At 40.7% G+C, this 23094-nt stretch overlaps 1 protein-coding gene across 1 annotated transcript in view; it reads left to right on the plus strand.

The window, feature by feature from the left end:
* The window catches only part of LOC141279851 (adhesion G-protein coupled receptor V1-like), a 120727-nt gene that overhangs the window by 70479 nt on the left and 27154 nt on the right, over positions 1 to 23094 (plus strand). The window lies entirely within an intron of this gene.

Below are 23094 nucleotides of genomic sequence, written 5' to 3' on the forward strand. Positions count from 1 at the left end.
CAGCCTTTGCATGAGCCTAGTGGCACGTGACTTTGACATCTGTGCCAAATTTCCGTTGTTTTCGAGCATGTTAAGGCACCCAAAGTGCACGCCAAGAGCTTAAATATGCCTGAAAATGTAAGTAAAGTTTGACGTGTTGCCATGGGAACAGCGTTCGAGATATCAAAAATCCCTTCGCAGTTTATCATCTACAATGTCTCAGCATCGTGTTGACCGCTTTTGGTGTCAATCGCATGAAAATCCTAGGAGGAGTATTTAAAAGAACATTGGCGTCAACTGAAAGGCTTAAATATGCCTTTAAAATGAAAGTAAAATCTGATGCTTTGCCATGGGAACAGCGTTCGAGATATCAAAAATCCCTTCGCAATTTATCATCTACAATGTCTTGGCATCATGTTGACCACTTCTGGAGTCAATCACATTATTTCTCCAGGAGGAGTATTTAAAAGTTTACCGCATGCAGCTGTAAGGTTTAAATATTCCTTAAAAATGAAAGTAAAGTTTGACAGGTTGCCATGGGAACAGCGTTCGAGATATCAAAAATCCCTTCGCAATTTATCATCTACAATGTCTTGGCAACATGTTGACCACTTTTGGTGTCAATCGCATAAACATTGTAGGAGGAGTATTTAAAAGAACATCGCATGGAACTGTCAAAAAAAATCCACCTTTGTGACTGACACACTTCCTGGCGCCTGGTGGTGGCGCTATACCCGAGAGTCACAATAGGCACATCGATGCGATCGGAATCTTCAGACGAACAAACACACCGCGTGTCATCACAATAAGACATTTTTTGCCTTTGATATTAGACACTTCCTGTTTCTCTGATGTCGCCATAAATTTGTCGCCTCGCCATGGCAACACCGTTCGAGATATCAAAAATCCCTTCGCAATTTAGCAAGTCCAATGTCTCGACATCATGTTCACCACGTTTGGTGTCAATCGCATGCATCCTCTAGGAGGAGTATTTAAAAGTTCAACGCATGCATTTTTTAAACAATCCAAAATAGCCGACTTCCTGTTGGGCGGAGCTTAAATGTTAGAGGGCGAAAATTGTTCGGGTCAATGAGATCTATATGCGTACCAACTCTCGTACATGTGCGTACATGTTTGCCCGAACTGCGCAACAATGTTTGTTTTTGCATTACAGGGGGCGCTACAGAGCCCCCGTGCCACGCCCGTGTTCCAGCCTTTGCCCGGTCGCAATGACGGACGACTTTGACGTGTGTGCCAAATTGCAAGAGTTTTCGAGTATGTTTAGGCACCCAAAATGGCCAAAAGTGTTAAAAAAAAAAAAAAAAAAAAAAAAAAATAATAATAATAATAATAATCCGAGCAAAAACAATAGGGCTTCGCACCATTCGGTGCAGGCCATTCTGGCCTGCTCCTCGGTGCTCGGGCCCTAATAATCCGAGCAAAAACAATAGGGCTTCGCACCTACGGTGCAGGCCATTCTGGCCTGCTCCTCGGTGCTCGGGCCCTAAATATAGCTGCAAGCAGCGATGGCGGGCCCTCGCACGTTTCTTTACCGCTACACGGTGCCTCCGAGAAAACAATGCACGGTGGGCAAGGGCATCAAGTGGGTACATTTCAGTGGGCTATTTAATGTTGTTACTGAGCCATTTGGGGACTGTAGGTAAAAGAAACCCCATATTTTAGACAAACAGGGGCGCTAGTGAGCCACTTAAGAGACACGCCTATGTCTGACCTGTTTGTGCACACTTAACAGCCGACAACTCTGATGTGTGTGCCGACATTTAGGTTAATCTAACAAGCCAAGAGCCCTAAATATGCCTGAAATAAAAGTAAAGTTTGGGGCGTTGCCATGGGAACAGCGTTCGAGATATCAAAAATCCCATCGCAATTTATCATCTACTTTGTATCGGCATCATGTTGACCACTTCTGGTGTCAATCGCATGAATATTCTAGAAGGAGTTTTCAAAAGAACATCGACGTCAACTGAAAGGCTTAAATATGTCTTTAAAATGAAAGTAAAGTCTGACGCGTTGCCATGGGAACAGTGTTTAAGATATAAAAAATCCTTTCGCAATTTATCATCTACAATGTCTCGGCATCATGTTGACCACTTCTGGTGTTAACCGCATGAATATTCTAGAAGGAGTATTTAAAGGAACATCGGCGTCAACTGAAAGGCTTAAATATGCCTTAAAACTGAAAGTAAAGTTTGACAGGTTGCCATGGGAACAGCGTTTAAGATATCAAAAATCCCTTCGCAATTCATCATCTACAATGTCTTGGCATCATGTTGACCACTTCTCGTGTCAATCGCATGAAAATCCTAGAAGGAGTATTTAAAAGAACATCGACGTCAACTGAAAGGCTTAAATATGCCTTTAAAATGAAAGTAAAGTTTGACGCGTTGCCATGGGAACAGCGTTCAACATATCAAAAATCCCTTTACAATTTATCATCTACAATGTCTCGGCATCATGTTGACCACTTTTGGTGTCAATCGCATGAAAATCCTAGAAGGAGTATTTAAAAGAACATCGCATGGAACTGTAAGGCTTAAATATGCCTTTAAAATGAAAGTAAAATTTGACGCGTTGCCATGGGAACAGCGTTCGAGATATCAAAAATCCCATCGCAATTTATCATCTACAATGTCTCGGCATCATGTTGACCACTTCTGGAGTCAATCGCATGAATATTCTAGAAGGAGTATTTAAAAGAACATCGGCGTCAACTAAAAGGCTTAAAGGCGGAGTCCACGATGTTTGAAAAACGGTTTGGAAAAGGAGACGGGCCGACTACCAAAACACACTTATAGCCAATCAAATCAAATCAAATGCCGGGTTGCGTATGTGTGGGGCGGGTCTATCAACGGAATGTCCAGATTCTATTGGGGTAGGGGCGTGTTTGTTTAGGCGATTTCAAATATCAACACTGGCTTTCAAACATCGTGGACTCCGCCTTTAAATATGCCTTTAAAATGAAAGTAAAGTTTGACGCGTTGCCATCGGAACAGCGTTTGAGATATCAAAAATCCCTTCGCAATTTATTATCTACAATGTCTTGGCATCATGTTGACCTCTTTTGGTGTCAATCGCATAAACATTCTAGGAGGAGTATTTAAAAGAACATCGCATGGAACTGTAAAAAAAAATCCACCTTTGTGACTGACACACTTCCTGGCGCCTGGTGGTGGCGCTATACCCGGTAGTCACAATAGGCACATCGATGCGATCGGAATCTTCAGACGAACAAACACACCGTGTGTCATCACAATAAGACATTTTTTGCCTTTGATATTAGACACTTCCTGTTTCTCTGATGTCGCCATAAATTTGTCGCCTCGCCATGGCAGAACCGTTCGAGATATCAAAAATTCCAGCCTTTGGATTTCTGCGATGACGAGCGACTCTGACGTCTGTGCCAAATTTCAAGAGTTTTCGAGTATGTTAAGGCTCCCAAAAAGTCCAAAAGTGTTAAAAAAATAAAAAATAAAAAAAATAATAAAAATAAATATAGCTGCAAGCAGCAATGGCGGGCCCTCGCACGTTTTTTTTACCGCTACACGGTGCGTCCGAGAAATCGATGCACGGTGGGCAAGGGCATCAAGTGGGTAAATATCAGTGGGCTATTTAATGTTGATACTGAGCCATTTGGGGACTGTAGGTAGAAGAAACCCCACATTTTAGACAAATGGGGGCGCTAGTGAGCCACTTAAGAGACACGCCTATGTGTGACCTGTTTGTGCACACTAAACAGCCGACAACTCTGATGTGTGTGCCGACTTTTAGGTTAATCTAAACAGGCCAAGAGCCCTAAATATGCCTGAAATAAATGTAAAGTTTGGGGCATTGCCATGGGAACAGCGTTCGAGATATCAAAAATCCCTTTGCAATTTATCATCTACTATGCCTCAGCATCATGGTGACCACTTCTGGTGTCAATCTCATGAATATTCTAGAAGGAGTATTTAAAAGAACATCGGCGTCAACTTAAAGGCTTAAATAAGCCTTTAAAATGAAAGTAAAATCTGACGCGTTGCCATGGGAACAGCGTTTGAGATATCAAAAATCCCTTCGCAATTTATCATCTACAATGTCTCAGCATTATGTGGACCACTTCTGGAGTCAATCACATTATTTCCCCAGGAGGAGTATTTAAAAGTTTACCGCATGCAGCTGTAAGGTTTAAATATGCCTTAAAAATGAAAGTAAAGTTTGACAGGTTGCCATGGGAACAGCGTTCGAGATATCAAAAATCCCTTCGCAATTTATCATCTACAATGTCTCGGCATCATGTTGACCACTTCTGGAGTCAATCGCATGAATATTCTAGAAGGAGTATTTAAAAGAACATCGGATGGAACTGTCAAAAAAATCCACCTTTGTGACTGACACACTTCCGGGCGCCTGGTGGTGGCGCTATACCCGGGAGTCACAATAGGCACATCGATGCGATCGGAATCTTCAGACGAACAAACACCCCGCGTGTCATCATAATAAGACATTTTTTGCCTTAGATATTAGACACTTCCTGTTTCTCTGATTTCGCCATAAATTTGTCGGCTCGCCATGGCAGAACCGTTCGAGATATCAAAAATCCCTTCGCAATTTAGCAAGTCCAATGTCTCGACATCATGTTCACCACGTTTGATGTCAATCGCATGCATCCTCTAGGAGGAGTATTTAAAAGTTCAACGCATGCATTTTTTAAACAATCCAAAATAGCCGACTTCCTGTTGGGCGGAGCTTAAATGTTAGAGGACGAAAGTTGTTTGGGTCGATGAGATCTATATGCGTACCAACTCCCGTACACGTGCGTAAATTTTTGTCGAATCTGTGCCCCAATGTTTGTTTTTGTATTACAGGGGGCGCTACAGAGCCCCCGTGCCACGCCCGTGTTCCAGCCTTTGGATTTCTGCGATGACGGACGACTCTGACGTCTGTGCCAATTTTCAAGAGTTTTCGAGTATGTTAAGGCACTCAAAAAGTCCAAAAGTGTTTAAAAAAAAAATAAAAATAATAATAATAAAAATAATAATCCGAGCAAAAACAATAGGGCTTCGCACCTACGGTGCAGGCCATTCTGGCCTGCTCCTCGGTGCTCGAGCCCTAAATAGCTGCAAGCAGCAATGGCGGGCCCTCGCATGTTTTTTTACCGCTACACGAGGCGTCCGAGAAAACGATGCCCGGTGGGCAAGGGCATCAAGTGGGTAAACATAAGTGGGCTATTTAATGTTGTTACTGAGCCATTTGGGGACTGTAGGTAAAAGAAAAACCCCACATTTTAGACAAATGGGGGCGCTAGTGAGCCACTAAAGAGACACGCCTTTGCCTGACCTATTTGTCCACTCTGAACAGCCGACAACTCTGATGTGTGTGCCGACTTTTAGGTTAATCTAAGCACGCCAAGAGTCCTAAATATGCCTGAAATAAAAGTAAAGTTTGTGGCGTTGCCATGGGACCAGCGTTCAAGATATCAAAAATCCCTTCACAATTTATCATCTACAATGTCTCGGCATCATGTTGACCACTTTTGGTGTCAATTGCATGATTATTCTAGAAGGAGTATTTAAATAAACATCGGCGTCAACTGAAAGGCTTAAATATGCCTTTAAAATGAAAGTAAAAAGTTTGACGCGTTGCCATGGGAACAGCGTTCGAGATATCAAAAATCCCTTCGCAATTTATCATCTACAATGTCTCAGCTTTATGTTGACCACTTTTGGTGTCAATTGCATGATTATTCTAGAAGGAGTATTTAAAAGAACATCGACGTCAACTGAAAGGCTTAAATATGCCTTTAAAATGAAAGTAAAATTTGACGCGTTGTCATGGGAACAGCGTTCGAGATATCAAAAATCCCTTCGCAATTTATCATCTACAATGTCTCGACATCATGTACACCACTTCTGGAGTCAATCGCATGAATATTCTAGAAGGAGTATTTAAAAGAACATCGGCGTCAACTTAAAGGCTTAAATAAGCCTTTAAAATGAAAGTAAAGTTTGACGCGTTGCCATGGGAACAGCGTTTGAGATATCAAAAATCCCTTCGCAATTTATCATCTACAATGTCTCGGCATCATGTTGACCACTTATGGCGTCAATCGCATGAATATTCTAGAAGGAGTATTTAAAAGAACATCGGCGTCAACTGTAAAGGCTTAAATATGCCTTTAAAATGAAAGTAAAATCTGACGCGTTGCCATGGGAACAGCGTTTGAGATATCAAAAATCCCTTCGCAATTTATCATCTACAATGTCTCAGCATTATGTTGACCACTTATGGAGTCAATCACATTATTTCCCCAGGAGGAGTATTTAAAAGTTTACCGCATGCAGCTGTAAGGTTTAAATATGCCTTAAAAATGAAAGTAAAGTTTGACAGGTTGCCATGGGAACAGCGTTCGAGATATCAAAAATCCCTTCGCAATTTATCATCTACAATGTCTTGGCATCATGTTGACCACTTTTGGTGTCAATCGCATAAACATTGTAGGAGGAGTATTTAAAAGAACATCGCATGGAACTGTCAAAAAAAATCCACCTTTGTGACTGACAGACTTCCTGGCGCCTGGTGGTGGCGCTATACCCGGGAGTCACAATAGGCACATCGATGCGATCGGAATCTTCAGACGAACAAACACACTGCGTGTCATCACAATAAGAAATTTTTTGCCTTTGATATTAGACACTTCCTGTTTCTCTGATGTCGCCATAAATTTGTCGCCTCGCCATGGCAGAACCGTTCGAGATATCAAAAATCCCTTCGCAATTTAGCAAGTCCAATGTCTCGACATCATGTTCACCACGTTTGGTGTCAATCCCATGAATCCCCTGGGAGGAGTATATAAAAGTTCACTGCATGCATTTTTTAAACAATCCAAAATAGCCGACTTCCTGTTGGGCGGAGCTTAAATGTTAGAGGGCGAAAGTTGTTCGGGTCGATGAGATCTATAAGCGTACCAATTATCGTACATGTGCGTGAATTTTTGCCCGATCTGTGCATCAATGTTTTTTTTTGCATTACAGGGGGCGCTACAGAGCCCCCGTGCCACGCCCGTGTTCCAGCCTTTGGATTTCTGCGATGACGGACGACTCTGACGTCTGTGCCAATTTTCAAGAGTTTTCGAGTATGTTAAGGCCCCCAAAAAGTCCAAAAGTGTAAAAAAAAAAAAAAATAAATATAGCTGCAAGCAGCAATGGCGGGCCCTCGCACGTTTTTTTACCGCTACATGATGCGTCCGAGAAAACGATGCACGGTGGGCAAGGGCATCAAGTGGGTAAACATCAGTGGGCTATTTAATGTTGTTACTGAGCCATTTGGGGACTGTAGGTAAAAGAAACCCCACATTTTAGACAAACGGGGGCGCTAGTGAGCCACTTAAGAGACACGCTTTTGTCTGACCTATTTGTCCACTCTGAACAGCCGACAACTCTGATGTGTGTGCCAACGTTTAGGTTAATCTAAGCACGCCAAGAGTCCTAAATATGCCTGAAATAAAAGTAAAGTTTGGGGCGTTGCCATGGGAACAGCGTTCGAGATATAAAAAATCCCTTCGCAATGTATCATCTACAATGTCTCGGCATCATGTTGACCACTTCTGGTGTCAATCGCATGAATATTCTAGAAGGGGTATTTAAAAGAACATTGGCGTCAACTGAAAGGCTTAAATATGCCTTTAAAATGAAAGTAAAGTTTGACGCGTTGCCATGGGAACAGCGTTTGAGATATCAAAAATCCCTTCGCAATGTATCATCTACAATGTCTCGGCATTATGTTGACCACTTCTGGTGTCAATCTCATGAATATTCTAGAAGGAGTATTTAAAAGAACATTGGCGTCAACTGAAAGGCTTAAATATGCCTTTAAAATGAAAGTAAAGTTTGACGCGTTGCCATGGGAACAGCGTTTGAGATATCAAAAATCCCTTCGCAATGTATCATCTACAATGTCTCGGCATTATGTTGACCACTTCTGGTGTCAATCTCATGAATATTCTAGAAGGAGTATTTAAAAGAACATTGGCGTCAACTGAAAGGCTTAAATATGCCTTTAAAATGAAAGTAAAGTTTGACGCGTTGCCATGGGAACAGCGTTTGAGATATCAAAAATCCCTTTGCAATTTATCATCAACAATGTCTCGGCATCATGTTGACCACTTCTGGTGTTAATCGCATGAATATCCTAGAAGGAGTATTTAAAGGAACATCGGCGTCAACTGAAAGGCTTAAATATGCCTTTAAAATGAAAGTAAAGTTTGACGCGTTGCCATGGGAACAGCGTTTGAGATATCAAAAATCCCTTCGCAATTTATCATCTACAATCTCTCGGCATCATGTTGACCACTTTTGGTGTCAATTGCATTATTTTTCTAGAAGGAGTATTTAAAAGAACATAGCATGGAACTGTCAAAAAAATCCAGCTTTTTGACTGACACACTTCCTGGCGCCTGGTGGTGGCGCTATATCCGGGAGTCACAATAGGCACATCGATGCGATCGGAATCTTCAGACAAACAAACCCCCCGCATGGCATCACAATAAGATATTTTTTGCCTTAGATATTAGACACTTCCTGTTTCTCTGAATTCGCCATAAATTCTTCGCCTCGCCATGTCAGAACCGTTCGAGATATGAAAAATCCCTTCGCAATTTAACAAGTACAATGTCTCGGCATCACGATCACCACGTTTGGTGTCAATCCCATGAATCCACTAGGAGGAGTATTTAAAAGTTCAACAAATGCATTTTTTAAACAATCCAAAATAGCGGACTTCCTGTTGGGCGGAGCTTAAATGTTAGAGGACGAAAGTTGTTCGGGTCGATGAGATCTATATGCGTACCAACTCTCATACATGTGCGTAAATTTTTGCCCGATCTGTGCATCAATGTTTTTTCTTGCATTACAGGGGGCGCTATAGAGCCCCCGTGCCACGCCCGTGTTCCAGCCTTTGGATTTCTGCGATGAGGAGCGACTCTGACGTCTGTGCCAAATTTCAAGAGTTTTCGAGTATGTTAAGGCTCCCAAAAAGTCCAAAAGTGTTAAAAAAAAAAAAAAAAAAAAAAAAAAAAAAAAAAAAAAAATAATAAAAAATATAGCTGCAAGCAGCAATGGCGGGCCCTCGCACGTTTTTTTACCGCTACACGATGCGTCCGAGAAAATGATGCCCGGTGGGCAAGGGCATCAAGTGGGTAAACATCAGTGGGCTATTTTTAATGTTTTTACTGAGCCATTTGGGGACTGTAGGTAAAACAAAAACCCCACATTTTAGACAAACAGGGGCGCTAGTGAGCCACTTAAGAGACACGCCTATATCTGACCTTTTTGTGCACACTTAACAGCTGACAACTCTGATGTGTGTGCCAACTTTAAGGTTAATCTAATCACGCCAAGAGCCTTAAATATGCCTGAAATAAAAGTAGTTTGCGGCGTTGCCATGGGAACAGCGTTCGAGATATCAAAAATCCCTTCGCAATTTATCATCTACAATGTCTCGGCATCATGTTGACCACTTCTGGTGTTAATCGCATGAATATCCTAGAAGGAGTATTTAAAAGTTAACTGCATACAACTGTAAGGCTTAAATATGCCTTTAAAATGAAAGTAAAGTTTGACACGTTGCCATGGGAACAGCGTTTGAGATATCAAAAATCCCTTCACAATTTATCATCTACTATGCCTCAGCATCATGTTGACCACTTTTGGTGTTAATCGCATGAATATCCTAGAAGGAGTATTTTAAAGAACATCGGCATCAACTTAAAGGCTTAAATAAGCCTTTAAAATGAAAGTAAAGTTTGACGCGTTGCCATGGGAACAGCGTTTGAGATATCAAAAATCCCTTCGCAATTTATCATCTACAATGTCTCGGCATCATGTTGACCACTTCTGGCGTCAATCGCATGAATATTCTAGAAGGAGTATTTAAAAGAACATTGGCGTCAAATGAAAGGCTTAAATATGCCTTTAAAATGAAAGTAAAATCTGACGCGTTGCCATGGGAACAGCGTTCGAGATATCAAAAATCCCTTCGCAATTTATCATCTACAATGTCTCAGCATTATGTTGACCACTTCTGGAGTCAATCACATTATTTCTCCAGGAGGAGTATTTAAAAGTTTACCGCATGCAGCTGTAAGGTTTAAATATTCCTTAAAAATGAAAGTAAAGTTTGACAGGTTGCCATGGGAACAGCGTTCGAGATATCAAAAATCCCTTCGCAATTTATCATCTACAATGTCTTGGCATCATGTTGACCACTTCTGGCGTCAATCGCATGAATATTCTAGAAGGAGTATTTAAAAGAACATTGGCGTCAACTGAAAGGCTTAAATATTCCTTAAAAATGAAAGTAAAGTTTGACAGGTTGCCATGGGAACAGCGTTCGAGATATCAAAAATCCCTTCGCAATTTATCATCTACAATGTCTTGGCATCATGTTGACCACTTCTGGCGTCAATCGCATGAATATTCTAGAAGGAGTATTTAAAAGAACATTGGCGTCAACTGAAAGGCTTAAATATGCCTTTAAAATGAAAGTAAAATCTGACGCGTTGCCATGGGAACAGCGTTCGAGATATCAAAAATCCCTTCGCAATTTATCATCTACAATGTCTCAGCATTATGTTGACCACTTCTGGAGTCAATCACATTATTTCTCCAGGAGGAGTATTTAAAAGTTTACCGCATGCAGCTGTAAGGTTTAAATATTCCTTAAAAATGAAAGTAAAGTTTGACAGGTTGCCATGGGAACAGCGTTCGAGATATCAAAAATCCCTTCGCAATTTATCATCTACAATGTCTTGGCATCATGTTGACCACTTTTGGTGTCAATCGCATAAACATTGTAGGAGGAGTATTTAAAAGAACATCGCATGGAACTGTCAAAAAAAATCCACCTTTGTGACTGACACACTTCCTGGCGCCTGGTGGTGGCGCTATACCCGGGAGTCACAATAGGCACATCGATGCGATCGGAATCTTCAGACGAACAAACACACCGCGTGTCATCACAATAAGACATTTTTTGCCTTTGATATTAGACACTTCCTGTTTCTCTGATGTCGCCATAAATTTGTCGCCTCGCCATGGCAACACCGTTCGAGATATCAATAATCCCTTCGCAATTTAGCAAGTCCAATGTCTCGACATCATGTTCACCACGTTTGGTGTCAATCGCATGCATCCTCTAGGAGGAGTATTTAAAAGTTCAACGCATGCATTTTTTAAACAATCCAAAATAGCCGACTTCCTGTTGGGCGGAGCTTAAATGTTAGAGGGCGAAAGTTGTTCGGGTCGATGAGATCTATATGCGTACCAACTCTCGTACATGTGCGTACATGTTTGCCCGAACTGCGCAACAATGTTTGTTTTTGCATTACAGGGGGCGCTACAGAGCCCCCGTGCCACGCCCGTGTTCCAGCCTTTGCCCGGTCGCAATGACGGACGACTTTGACGTGTGTGCCAAATTGCAAGAGTTTTCGAGTATGTTTAGGCACCCAAAATGGCCAAAAGTGTTAAAAAAAAAAAAAAAAATAAAAAAAATAAAAAAAAAAATAAATATAGCTGCAAGCAGCAATGGCGGGCCCTCGCACGTTTTTTTACCGCTACACGATGCGTCCGAGAAAACGATGCACGGCGGGCAAGGGCATCAAGTGGGTAAACATCAGTGGGCTATTTAATGTTGTTACTGAGCCATTTGGGGACTGTAGGTAAAAGAAAAACCCCACATTTTAGACAAACGGGGGCGCTAGTGAGCCACTAAAGAGACACGCCTATGTCTGACCTATTTGTCCACTCTGAACAGCCGACAACTCTGATGTTTGTGCCGACTTTTAGGTTAATCTAAGCACGCCAAGAGTCCTAAATATGCCTGAAATAAATGTAAAGTTTGGGGCGTTGCCATGGGAACAGCGTTCGAGATATCAAAAATCCCTTCGCAATTTATCATCTACTATGTCTCGGCATCATGTTGACCGCTTTTGGTGTCAATCTCATGAAAATCCTAGAAGGAGTATTTAAAAGTTTCCTGCATGCAACAGAAAGGCTTAAATATGCCTTTAAAATGAAAGTAAAGTTTGACGCGTTGCCATGGGAACAGCGTTCGAGATATCAAAAATCCCTTCGCAATTTATCATCTACAATGTCTTGGCATCATGTTGACCACTTCTGGTGTCAATCTCATGAAAATCCTAGAAGGAGTATTTAAAAGTTTCCTGCATGCAACAGAAAGGCTTAAATATGCCTTTAAAATGAAAGTAAAGTTTGACGCGTTGCCATGGGAACAGCGTTTGAGATATCAAAAATCCCTTCGCAATTTATCATCTACAATGTCTCGGCATCATGTTGACCACTTCTGGTGTCAATCTCATGAAAATCCTAGAAGGAGTATTTAAAAGAACATTGCATGGAACTGTCAAAAAAATCCAGCTTTGTGACTGACACACTTCCTGGCGCCTGGTGGTGGCGCTATACCCGGGAGTCACAATAGGCACATCGATGCGATCAGAATCTTCAGACGAACAAACACCCCGCGTGTCATCACAATAAGACATTTTTTGCCCTAGATATTAGACACTTCCTGTTTCTCTGATTTCGCCACAACTTTGTCGCCTCGCCATGGCAGAACCGTTCGAGATATCAAAAATCCCTTCGCAATTTAGCAAGTCCAATGTCTCGACATCATGTTCACCACGTTTGGTGTCAATCGCATGAATCCCCTGGGAGGAGTATATAAAAGTTCAACGCATGCATTTTTTAAACAATCCAAAATAGCCGACTTCCTGTTGGGCGGAGCTTAAATGTTAGAGGGCGAAAGTTGTTCGGGTCGATGAGATCTATAAGCGTACCAAGTCTCGTACATGTGCGTACATTTTTGCCCGATCTGTGCATCAATGTTTTTTTTTGCATTACAGGGGGCGCTACAGAGCCCCTGTGCCACGCCCGTGTTCCAGCCTTTGGATTTCTGCGATGACGGACGACTCTGACGTCTGTGCCAATTTTCAAGAGTTTTCGAGTATGTTAAGGCCCCCAAAAAGTCCAAAAGTGTTTAAAAAAATAAAAAAAATAATAATAAAAATAATAAATCCGAGCAAAAACAATAGGGCTTCGCACCTACGGTGCAGGCCATTCTGGCCTGCTCCTCGGTGCTCGAGCCCTAATAATAATCCGAGCAAAAACAATAGGGCTTCGCACCATTCGGTGCAGGCCATTCTGGCCTGCTCCTCGGTGCTCGGGCCCTAATAATAATCCGAGCAAAAACAATAGGGCTTCGCACCTACGGTGCAGGCCATTCTGGCCTGCTCCTCGGTGCTCGGGCCCTAATAATAAATTCTAACAAAACCAATAGGGCTTCGCACCTTTCGGTGCAGGCCATTCTGGCCTGCTCCTCGGTGCTCGAGCCCTAATAATCCGAGCAAAAACAATAGGGCTTCGCACCATTCGGTGCAGGCCATTCTGGCCTGCTCCTCGGTGCTCGGGCCCTAATAATCCGAGCAAAAACAATAGGGCTTCGCACCATTCGGTGCAGGCCATTCTGGCCTGCTCCTCGGTGCTCTGGCCCTAATAATCCGAGCAAAAACAATAGGGCTTCGCACCATTCGGTGCAGGCCATTCTGGCCTGCTCCTCGGTGCTCGGGCCCTAATAATAAATCCGAGCAAAAACAATAGGGCATCGCACCTTTCGGTGCAGGCCATTCTGGCCTGCTCCTCGGTGCTCGGGCCCTAATAATAAATTTGAGCAAAAACAATAGGGCTTCGCACCTTTCGGTGCAGGCCATTCTGGCCTGCTCCTCGGTGCTCGGGCCCTAATAATCTGAGCAAAAACAATAGCGCTTCGCACCATTCGGTGCAGGCCATTCTGGCCTGCTCCTCTGTGCTCGGGCCCTAATAATAAATCCGAGCAAAAACAATAGGGCTTTGCACCATTCGGTGCAGGCCATTCTGGCCTGCTCCTCGGTGCTCGGGCCCTAACTATAATATAAAGCAGGGGTGTCAAACTCATTTTAGGCTGAGGGCTGCATGGTAAATAACGGCACAATGTGAGGGCCGGATAATTTTTTAAACCTTAAAACAAACTAATTAATTAGCAAGAAAACTAGTGAAACACACAGCTCTGTAAAATCTAGACTTCATAAGTCACACTCATACTGTACATACTAGACACACAAATTTACATCTGTACAAAACCCACTGGCCTTAGGTTGAAAAGCCTTAATTTTACTTCCTTTGCATGAAACCTTAACAAAATTATACCTTAATGCCAAAATTATTTATAAACCATTCACTTTTCTTTGTAATATTGTAATATTCTTTGTGAACAGTCATTTAAATAATGAAAATGCTAGATGGGGCAGTGGCCCAAACCAAAAAGGGCACTAAGGGGTGGTACTATTATTATGGTTCTAATAAAGTATTATAAATATGATGTGTTACATTACCAGCATCAACTTAGACAAGTGATTATAATGGGAAATATAATAACACGAATTAAAGTGTGACAATCTGCTAAATATTCAGTATGATTTACCTGCTGGCTTGATGGAGCTTTGAATCCATGTTTGCAATGTTGAACTGCCTTTAGCAGCATCCCTTTCCATTCTCTGTTTATATTTTCTGAAGGCATTTGTGTTTTTTGTATATTTTGTCTACAAACTGTGCCAACAACAGCAAATTTAGTGTTTATATTCACTTAGATCTGATCGGGAACATTAAATCGACTAGACAAGCATTGTAAAGTTAATACTAAGAATGTGGATATTTTGTTGTTGTTTGTTTGCTAAGTTGTTAGCACTTTTAGAACACTGACAGCAAATCATTACCGGAAGAAATACATAAACAAACTTCCAAATTACGAATTCTGCGGTTTAACAACTGATATAATGTAAAGAATCTACCTGTTACTGCAACGAACTTCGGAAACTGTCGTCTTCGCTCTCCAGGCAGAGAGTGGACACAGAGATGCTGCGGAGCGGGCGGGAAAACACGAAGTGGATTACTGGAATCAGTGGATCTTTAGCGGAGCGGTAACATAAAACAGCAGATTTTTGGGCACTGTGTTTAGTCTATGTTCCGCGTTTTGCTGCTTTCCGCAAGTCTCTCATTTTAAAAACGAACTAGACATCCGCCTAAAAGATTTTTTAAAATATGTATTTAATATTTAATAATACTGTATAAATCATCACGCGGGCCGGACCGTATTTGGCCGTATGTTTGACACCCCTGATATAAAGTTATTGTATTCTACAGTGTTAAAGGCTATGTTTATAAGCGTTGCATATTTATAAATATACTGTATTGGTTATTAAAATACCCAACATGACTTGAAGAACACAGATAGACCATATAAATCATCGTACATTTACATTGAGGCTGTACTGATGTTGCTCTTCTCATCAGTGCTGTTGCATTATGAACGCTTTTTTATTTTAAATACAAGTGGTAGTTTTATTGTATATCGCGTATGGCGCAGACAATTTGTTGCAAATTCAGAAATATGAGAGAATACACGGTTGCTGTTACTACAGAACACGTGCATGGGCTCACTGCATCATACCGGTACTCGGACCGGTAGGGTGAGAGCTCGGACACAGAAACACACCAGAACGGGTATGTGTGGTAATGGCAACCTTTTGTTAAGTCAGTCATGATGAACTCGATCAGCCGTCTTCTCTGTCAGTAAAGATGGCTTCTCCCCCGCTCTGTGTCCGTGAATTCTCCAGCACGGCTCCGACGGCGGTTTACAACTGTCCAGTTTTTCATTAAACTACCCACTATCGCTTAATAAACTTCCCACTGGAAGGCTTTCAGGACAAGCACGGCAAATATAACTCGAGCCATTTAGATTTTTTATTTAGGACACACTTAATCACTTATCGCTAGGTTGTAAACCTGTAATAAAACACAAAACGCCACAATAAACTAATGCAATTACACAATCAAGAGATATTAATTTTCAATCTACAGTATATTATTAGTTATGCCAATTTACAGACACTCACTGGCAAGCAGTCCTGACTAACAACAAAACGATACTGATACCAACAGCAGTGCCTGCGCATTCACTAATTATACAGATACACAATAATAATCAAACATATCTGTAACCTAGTAAGGTTATAACATATATTAAATATAACATAAATGTATAGTAAAAAAAGGATAGTAAAATATACTTATTTCTTCAAATGCCCAAGAACATAAAATTAACATCCACCACTTATAATATAAATATACAAACAGTAGTAACACAAGGTAATAAGAACAATACAGTTTTTATACACCACTGATAATAAAGTCATGTATATTATATAGCATTTCTGTCAACAGATCCTCCTAAAATTATACAGTGCATCTTTAATTTGTTTTTAGGAAATAGTGATATGTCTCTAGCTCAGAGGTCCCCAACCACTAGGTGGCGACCCAGTACCGGGTCATGGACAAGTTAAGTTAAGTTGCAAAAACAACCTGAAAAAAATTTGTATTTGTAATAGTTTAATCTTTTGTCCTTTAAAGGAATAGTCTACCCTTTTGCCATATTAAACTATGTTATATTGTGAATGTGTTAGCCTTTAGCCTACACCCATTCATTCCTATGGTACCAAACAGGGAAGCCACCAAACACTTCCGTGTTTTCCCTATTAAAAGACTGTCCCCGGATTTCCACCGACTGCGGAACGGCTGCAGATCGGCTCCGCTGCGTTACGGCTCCGCACTCCGTCGTCCGCCAATACCCACCGGTTCCGTATTTGTTGCAGAGCGGCTGCGTGCTGAAGTGACGAGGACCCGTGAGGTCTCGCAAATTCACATGAAGATCGCGCGATATCTAGTTACGTCTCTGCCCATTATGACGTTTTGCTGGACCCGCCCAGATCACGAGACTTTTGGTGAATAAAACTACAAAACCAGCAACAGTTGTTTTCGTCCAAAGGAGCAGATAGGAAACCACTCGTTATTGAACTGCAGATTTCTCGTTTTTGTTTATTGTGATTCTACAATGGGTAAGTACAATATTCATAATTATATTATTATTGTATTATTAAATGCTAAATGTTTATTTTGTGTTCTTTTTTTAATGTATTTGAAAACTAAATATAGTCTGGGTAAATATAGTTAACTATTGTTCCTGTTGTTGGAAATGAAAAAATATATAGAACACATTTATGGTTTACATTTTCACAGTGACAATAATGTTTTGGTTTTATTTTTAAACTCAATATTACTATATTAATTCATTAAATTATTCTGTGCATTTCAGTGCCCATTGCTAGGAGGAGAACAATAGCTTTTTTACTTCTTCTTGCAAGACTGCGGAGGAGGGGTATAAGGAGAAGGAGCCAGTACTGGGTCCATCCACTGAACCAGCGCAGGCTTCAACAAGGAGACTTTTACCATCTTGTGGCTGAACTGCGTTTGGATAGTCAACGCCATCACCAGTATTTTAGGATGAGTGCAGAGAAGATGGATGAGCTACTCTCAATCATTGGCCATGAACTCACCAGAAAAAATACCAACTACAGGTGTGCCATAGAACCAAAGCAAAGACTGGCTGTTGGACTAAGGTGAGCTTAAATTTCATACACAATGAACATTTATGATCACAATATATTTTACCTTTTATTTTCAATATTAAAGACATACACACTTCAAACAGATAGAAAAAGTACAAACACAATGTAAAAATTTTAAGATTAATATTTAAAACAAATGTAAAAATGTCAGTGAAAAATCACAGCAAAACAACTATTTACAGGTGTAGGGGGTGCTGCCCTACCCCCACTGTGAATCATCAGAGAGCATGCCAGTGTATGGTCCTATTGGGTGTGTTGATGAGGGTTGAGCTGATGGCCTGAAAATACCTGGCCCAGTCAAAGTTGCAGTGGGGGTGTGGAACGTAGGGGGGTTGTGGAACGTAGGGGGAGGGTGAAATCCACTTGATGGTCCTGCTGGTTCTTGCCTTTCTGTGCTGTCCTCAACATTGTGCAGCAGGTTCAAAATACCAATTTTGGCCTGCCGCCTCTTGTTACGGTCAAGTCTGTGAAGGAGTGGAACCAGACTCATGGCAAAATGGTAGCTTTCTGCAAGCTCTGAATCTGGTTTGGGAAGCGGATCCTGTAACATGGACAGAAGCCGTTCTTCCACATCAGATGTTTGTGGTCTGTGGCTCCTCCTTGGTTCTGGCCCGGGAATAGGCACCCTCTCCCTTGGACTCCGGGACCTGTGGGGCCTGTCTCTCACCCCAGATGTAGGGAGCCCCAATGGTGATGGGGAAACAGTCTGTGGGGAAACAGTCTGTGGCTGCTGGCTGTCCGGTGGCACTGCAGAAGTTGAAGGACCCTGCCCATCAGATCCACACATTGAGAGTGGCGTTGAAGATCTTTCTTCTTCCGCCAACACACCAGCAAGATTGCTTCTGGAACTTCAGAACCAAAAATGCAAATTTTAGACATACTGACAAATTTCTCATATACACAATAATTATCTATCACTTTATCTGTTTGAAATGTGAATATTGAGCATAAAGATTATATTGTCATCAGTACTGCTATATTATTTCGTACACACCTTCTCTGTTGTAGGTAGGGCAAAATAAAGGACATGATGTCTGCATATTTCCATTCTTTTATAGATCCTCCAGCCGAACCACTGGTAGACACTTTCTTTCTGCTTTTAACAAAAGTGTCCCTCAGTGAACGCCATTTTGCCTTGCAGAGATCAACTGAAAAAAAAGAAGATAGACATATTAAAATAATATTCATACATGTAACTAATCTTTAATTGTTTATTTACTTCACAGATACTTGGCTTCTGGTGACTCATTGATCAGCCTTGCATTTAGTTACCGCCTTGGCCACACAACAGTGATGAACTCTGTGCATATGGTGTGTGCTGCCATTGAAAAGGTCATGATGCAGACATTTTTGCCCCGGCCAACTGCAGACTCGTGGAAGGAGATAGCTCAACGCTTCTGGGAGAAATGGAACTTCCCAAACTGCCTGGGAGCACTTGATGGGAAACATATTGTAATTCAAGCACCACCCCTGTCCGGTAGTCAGTACTTTAACTACAAAAAGACTTTCTCCATTGTGCTTTTGGCACTTGTGGATGCAGACTACCGATTCAGGTGCATACAGGTGGGGGACTTTGGAAGAACATCTGATGGTGGTGTGTACGCAGGATCTGATTTGGGGAGGGAAATGGAGAACAAAACTCTACAGGTTCCTCCTAGTACCTGTCTGCCTGGTGCTGCTCACCTCGGGGATTTCCCACATGTCATGGTGGGTGATGCAGCATTTCCTCTTAAGACATACTTAATGAGACCCTACCCAGGACAGAACCTCACCCACAGGAAGAGGATTTTCAACTACAGACTCTCGAGAGCAAGGATGGTAGTTGAAAATGCCTTTGGAATTTTGGCGGCACGTTGGAGGATTTTTCATCGCAGGATTAACCTGCACCCAAAAAATGTGGATAGAGTTGTGGTGGCAGCATGCATCTTGCACAATTTCCTCCTTGCCCCAAGTGAAAATGTACGGCTGCTGGAAGAAGCAGAGGAATTAGGGAGACACATGGGACCAGTGAGAAACATGGGGGGAAACAGGGCATCAAGAGAAGCCTGTGCTGTTAGGGAGAGCTTTGCCACTTTCTTCAATTCTCCCGAGGGAAGTGTGTCTTGGCAGGACAGAATGGTGTAAAAAACCTTGCCATTCCTGTTGACTGAAACACATTATATATTTATTGTGTGTACTGTTTTTTTATATTGTACTGTAATGTTAAGTTATGTGAATTGTGAGTGATTTGTATTGAAAATAAAGTTTTAAAAACCATTGTTTTGGGTACTCCACATCAGCACCCTCATTTGCAAAAATCACTATTACATAAATGGTTAAATATATATATTTATGATATATAAATTTGACTTAAGCTATACACACACACATATACTTTTCAAAAGTTTAAGGTCACTTGACTGTTAACTATGATCTTAAAAATCATGTAATCTGAAGGTGTATGGTTAAATGCTTGTAGTTACTTTTTTGGACAAAAACATACCTGTGCAAAACTTACATTGGAAAACAAAAATCTTACTTTAAAATATTAAATTTGAAATATATACATTGAATATTGAAGAAAAAGCAATCAATATAAATTTTATATTTTAGATGAACTCCTTCTATAGTCTTTAAAATTAATCCTTAATAAAATATAAATAAAGAGTTTTGATTTATTTTGGATGCTTTTAGTCACCAACATAATTCTCACAGTTAAATTTGTGTTATGTAGTAGTTTTGACGAGTTTATTATTAATCTATAACATGAAAAAAAATGTCAATAAAGAACAAGTGACCTCAAACTTTTTACAACTTTTTAACAGGTGTGTGTATGTGTATATATATAGAGAGAGAGAGAGCGAGAGAGAGCGAGAAAGAGAGAGAGAGAGAGAGAGCGAAAGAGATTACGTCAAATTATACTTCATTACATAACCTAATAATAAAGTTCTTCATCCAAATCAAACAACCCTGCAATGGTTGCTTATTTCAAAGTTTTTTTTATTGGTTTTTAACATTTGTAGTAGATATATATAGAGCGAGAAAGAGAGAGAGAGAGCGAAAGAGATTACGTCAAATTTAACTTCATTACATAACCTAATAATAAAGTTCTTCATCCAAATCTAACAACCCTGCAATGGCAAAGGTTTTTTTATTGGTTTTTAACATTTATAGTAGAGAATTTCTCGCTACATGTAAACAATTTACTTTCTACCTATATTATTAGTGACCAAATTTGTGACTTACCATCCACACCCAATACTTCTGCTATGTTTCTCCACGCCATATCCTTTTTAATATTGTCCTTATAAAAAGGATGCGCCGTGTCATATATAATTCTGTGATTTTGCACTTCGACGATGAGCATCTCCTCGTCCATGATAGCCAGGGTCACTTGTCATCTGACCTGTTGAGTCCTGTCTACGCCCATTATGACGTTGAATTATGACGTTTTTACAAACCAGCACAGATTACAACACGAGATCTCGCGAATTCAGGTATGATCTCGCGATAAAGTCATGGCTCCGCCCTGCGGAGCTGTCCGGCATCCGTCAAAAATAGAAGCTCTGCGTATTTGTGGCGGAGGGCTGCGGAGAGCCGGAGCTGTGACGGATTCGGAACGCAGTCAGTGGAAATACACACATTGACTTGAATGGAAACCGATTGACTCCGACGCCGTTCCGCAACGGATCCGCAGCCTTTCCGCAGTCGGTGGAAATTGAGGGTGTTACATGAGGAGTTATACCAGTAAGTATGGTGCCACAAAATAAAACTTTGTTTTGGTACCATAGGAATGAGTGGGACTTGGCTAAATGCTAACACATTCATAACGCGCTGTAAAGTGCACGCATTGAAAAAAGATAGGTATGTATTAATTCGTCTAAGTTGAGGTAATAACATAGTTTAATATGGCAAAAGATTAGACTATTCCTTTAAGCTTAAACTTTTCTACCGGGCCGCTCTCTCTCTTTCTCTCTCTCTACCAGCGCATCGGCGATCACATAACTGTCATTAGAATTTGTCCATACTTGAACTAAAACACAATCGATCAAATAATTGCAGAGGTATGACTTCATGAATCAAATTTACCTCTCAAACCATTTCAATGCGTAAAGACGTTTAACTCCGTGACATCGCAAATGACTGGAAGTATGATGATTGCAGGCTTTTAGAAACAACTACAAAATATGATAAAAATAAACTCTCTTACTGCAGTAATATTTTAAGTAATACACTTTTAACATAGATTTGAAAGGAAACTGTGTCAATCATTATTAAAATCATACAGTAAACGGGAGTCTCCCCGCATTGCCGCAATTCTTCTGGCATCCATCCTTCTCATCTTCTCCTTCACTTTCTGTTCTGTTACTTGAACTTGGGGCTCGAGCCCGACCTAAGGTTTGAGCTGCCTTCGAGAACAGCAAGTCAAGTTTGTTTACCATTAATTATTAAGACTAAATGGGCAGGCAATTAACTCGTTAAACAATGAAATCCGCCAAATAAAAGGTTGGGGACCCCTGCTAGCTGACCTGAAATTAAAGTATAAACTAGAGTTTTACACGTCTATTCAAATAAAGTTGTTATTAACGCCAGTGGTGGGCGAATTACCCAAATCATGTACTTGAGTAAAAGTAAAGATTCCCAGGGTAAAATATTACTCAAGTAAAAGTAGAAGTACTTGCTTAAAATTTTTACTTGAGTAAAAGTACAAAAGTATCTGCCTCAAAATGTACTTAAGTACAAAAGTACTGTGATTTATTATGTCTGTATCATATTGTCACGAAACTCAAATTATGTGAAAAAACTCTCTTGGCTCACCAATCTATTAGGACACTAATTAATCAGACAATGATGTCTATTAAAATTATCATAAGCCTAAAACCTTAAAGCCAAAAAAATTCCTTTAGCACCAAATGAAATAACAGGATTTGAGAGAAGTAAGTCTCATTTCAAGATTTATTTGTTAAATAATTTAACAGTAAATGTAATAAAAACTTGAATTAAGCACAGGTTCACAGGGGTTTTCTTTTACTATCTGGAGGTTGATGGAGCCTCCTCACTTTCAGGTTTCTTTTCCTTGATGATGTTACACAACATACCTTTTAATGTTGGCCACCATGCTTTCTCTGCAAAAGAAAGGATTCAAAACATTAAATACATATCTAGAAATCAGTCTCCCTTCCTTTGACAAATACAATAAGCATTACAGAATATAATTACAGAAACATTTCATGTGCTTTAGCATGTCATATGTATTTACATAAATAAATGTATTCATATATTTTGGAAGCAAAACTTTTGAAAATAACAATCTCAGTTAATTTTGTTGTGGCGGGTCAAGTTATTTCCTCCGTTGTTTTTGAATGCAGTTTCATTCTCCAAACGATACACTGGCTGGCTGCTGCACTCGCATCGCTTACGTGAACCAGTGCGGCAACAAAACAAGTTCAAAACGAAGGTCGTGCTCTACCCTGATTGGTGGTTTGACGCATCACGTGTGCATCTTAGTTTTTTTGTTGTTTTTGCAGCTTTAGTTTGCCCAGTTAAGTTTTTTTTATCCACTGATA

Source organism: Paramisgurnus dabryanus, chromosome 5, assembly GCF_030506205.2.
Source record: "Paramisgurnus dabryanus chromosome 5, PD_genome_1.1, whole genome shotgun sequence".
Taxonomy (NCBI): Eukaryota; Metazoa; Chordata; class Actinopteri; order Cypriniformes; family Cobitidae; genus Paramisgurnus; species Paramisgurnus dabryanus.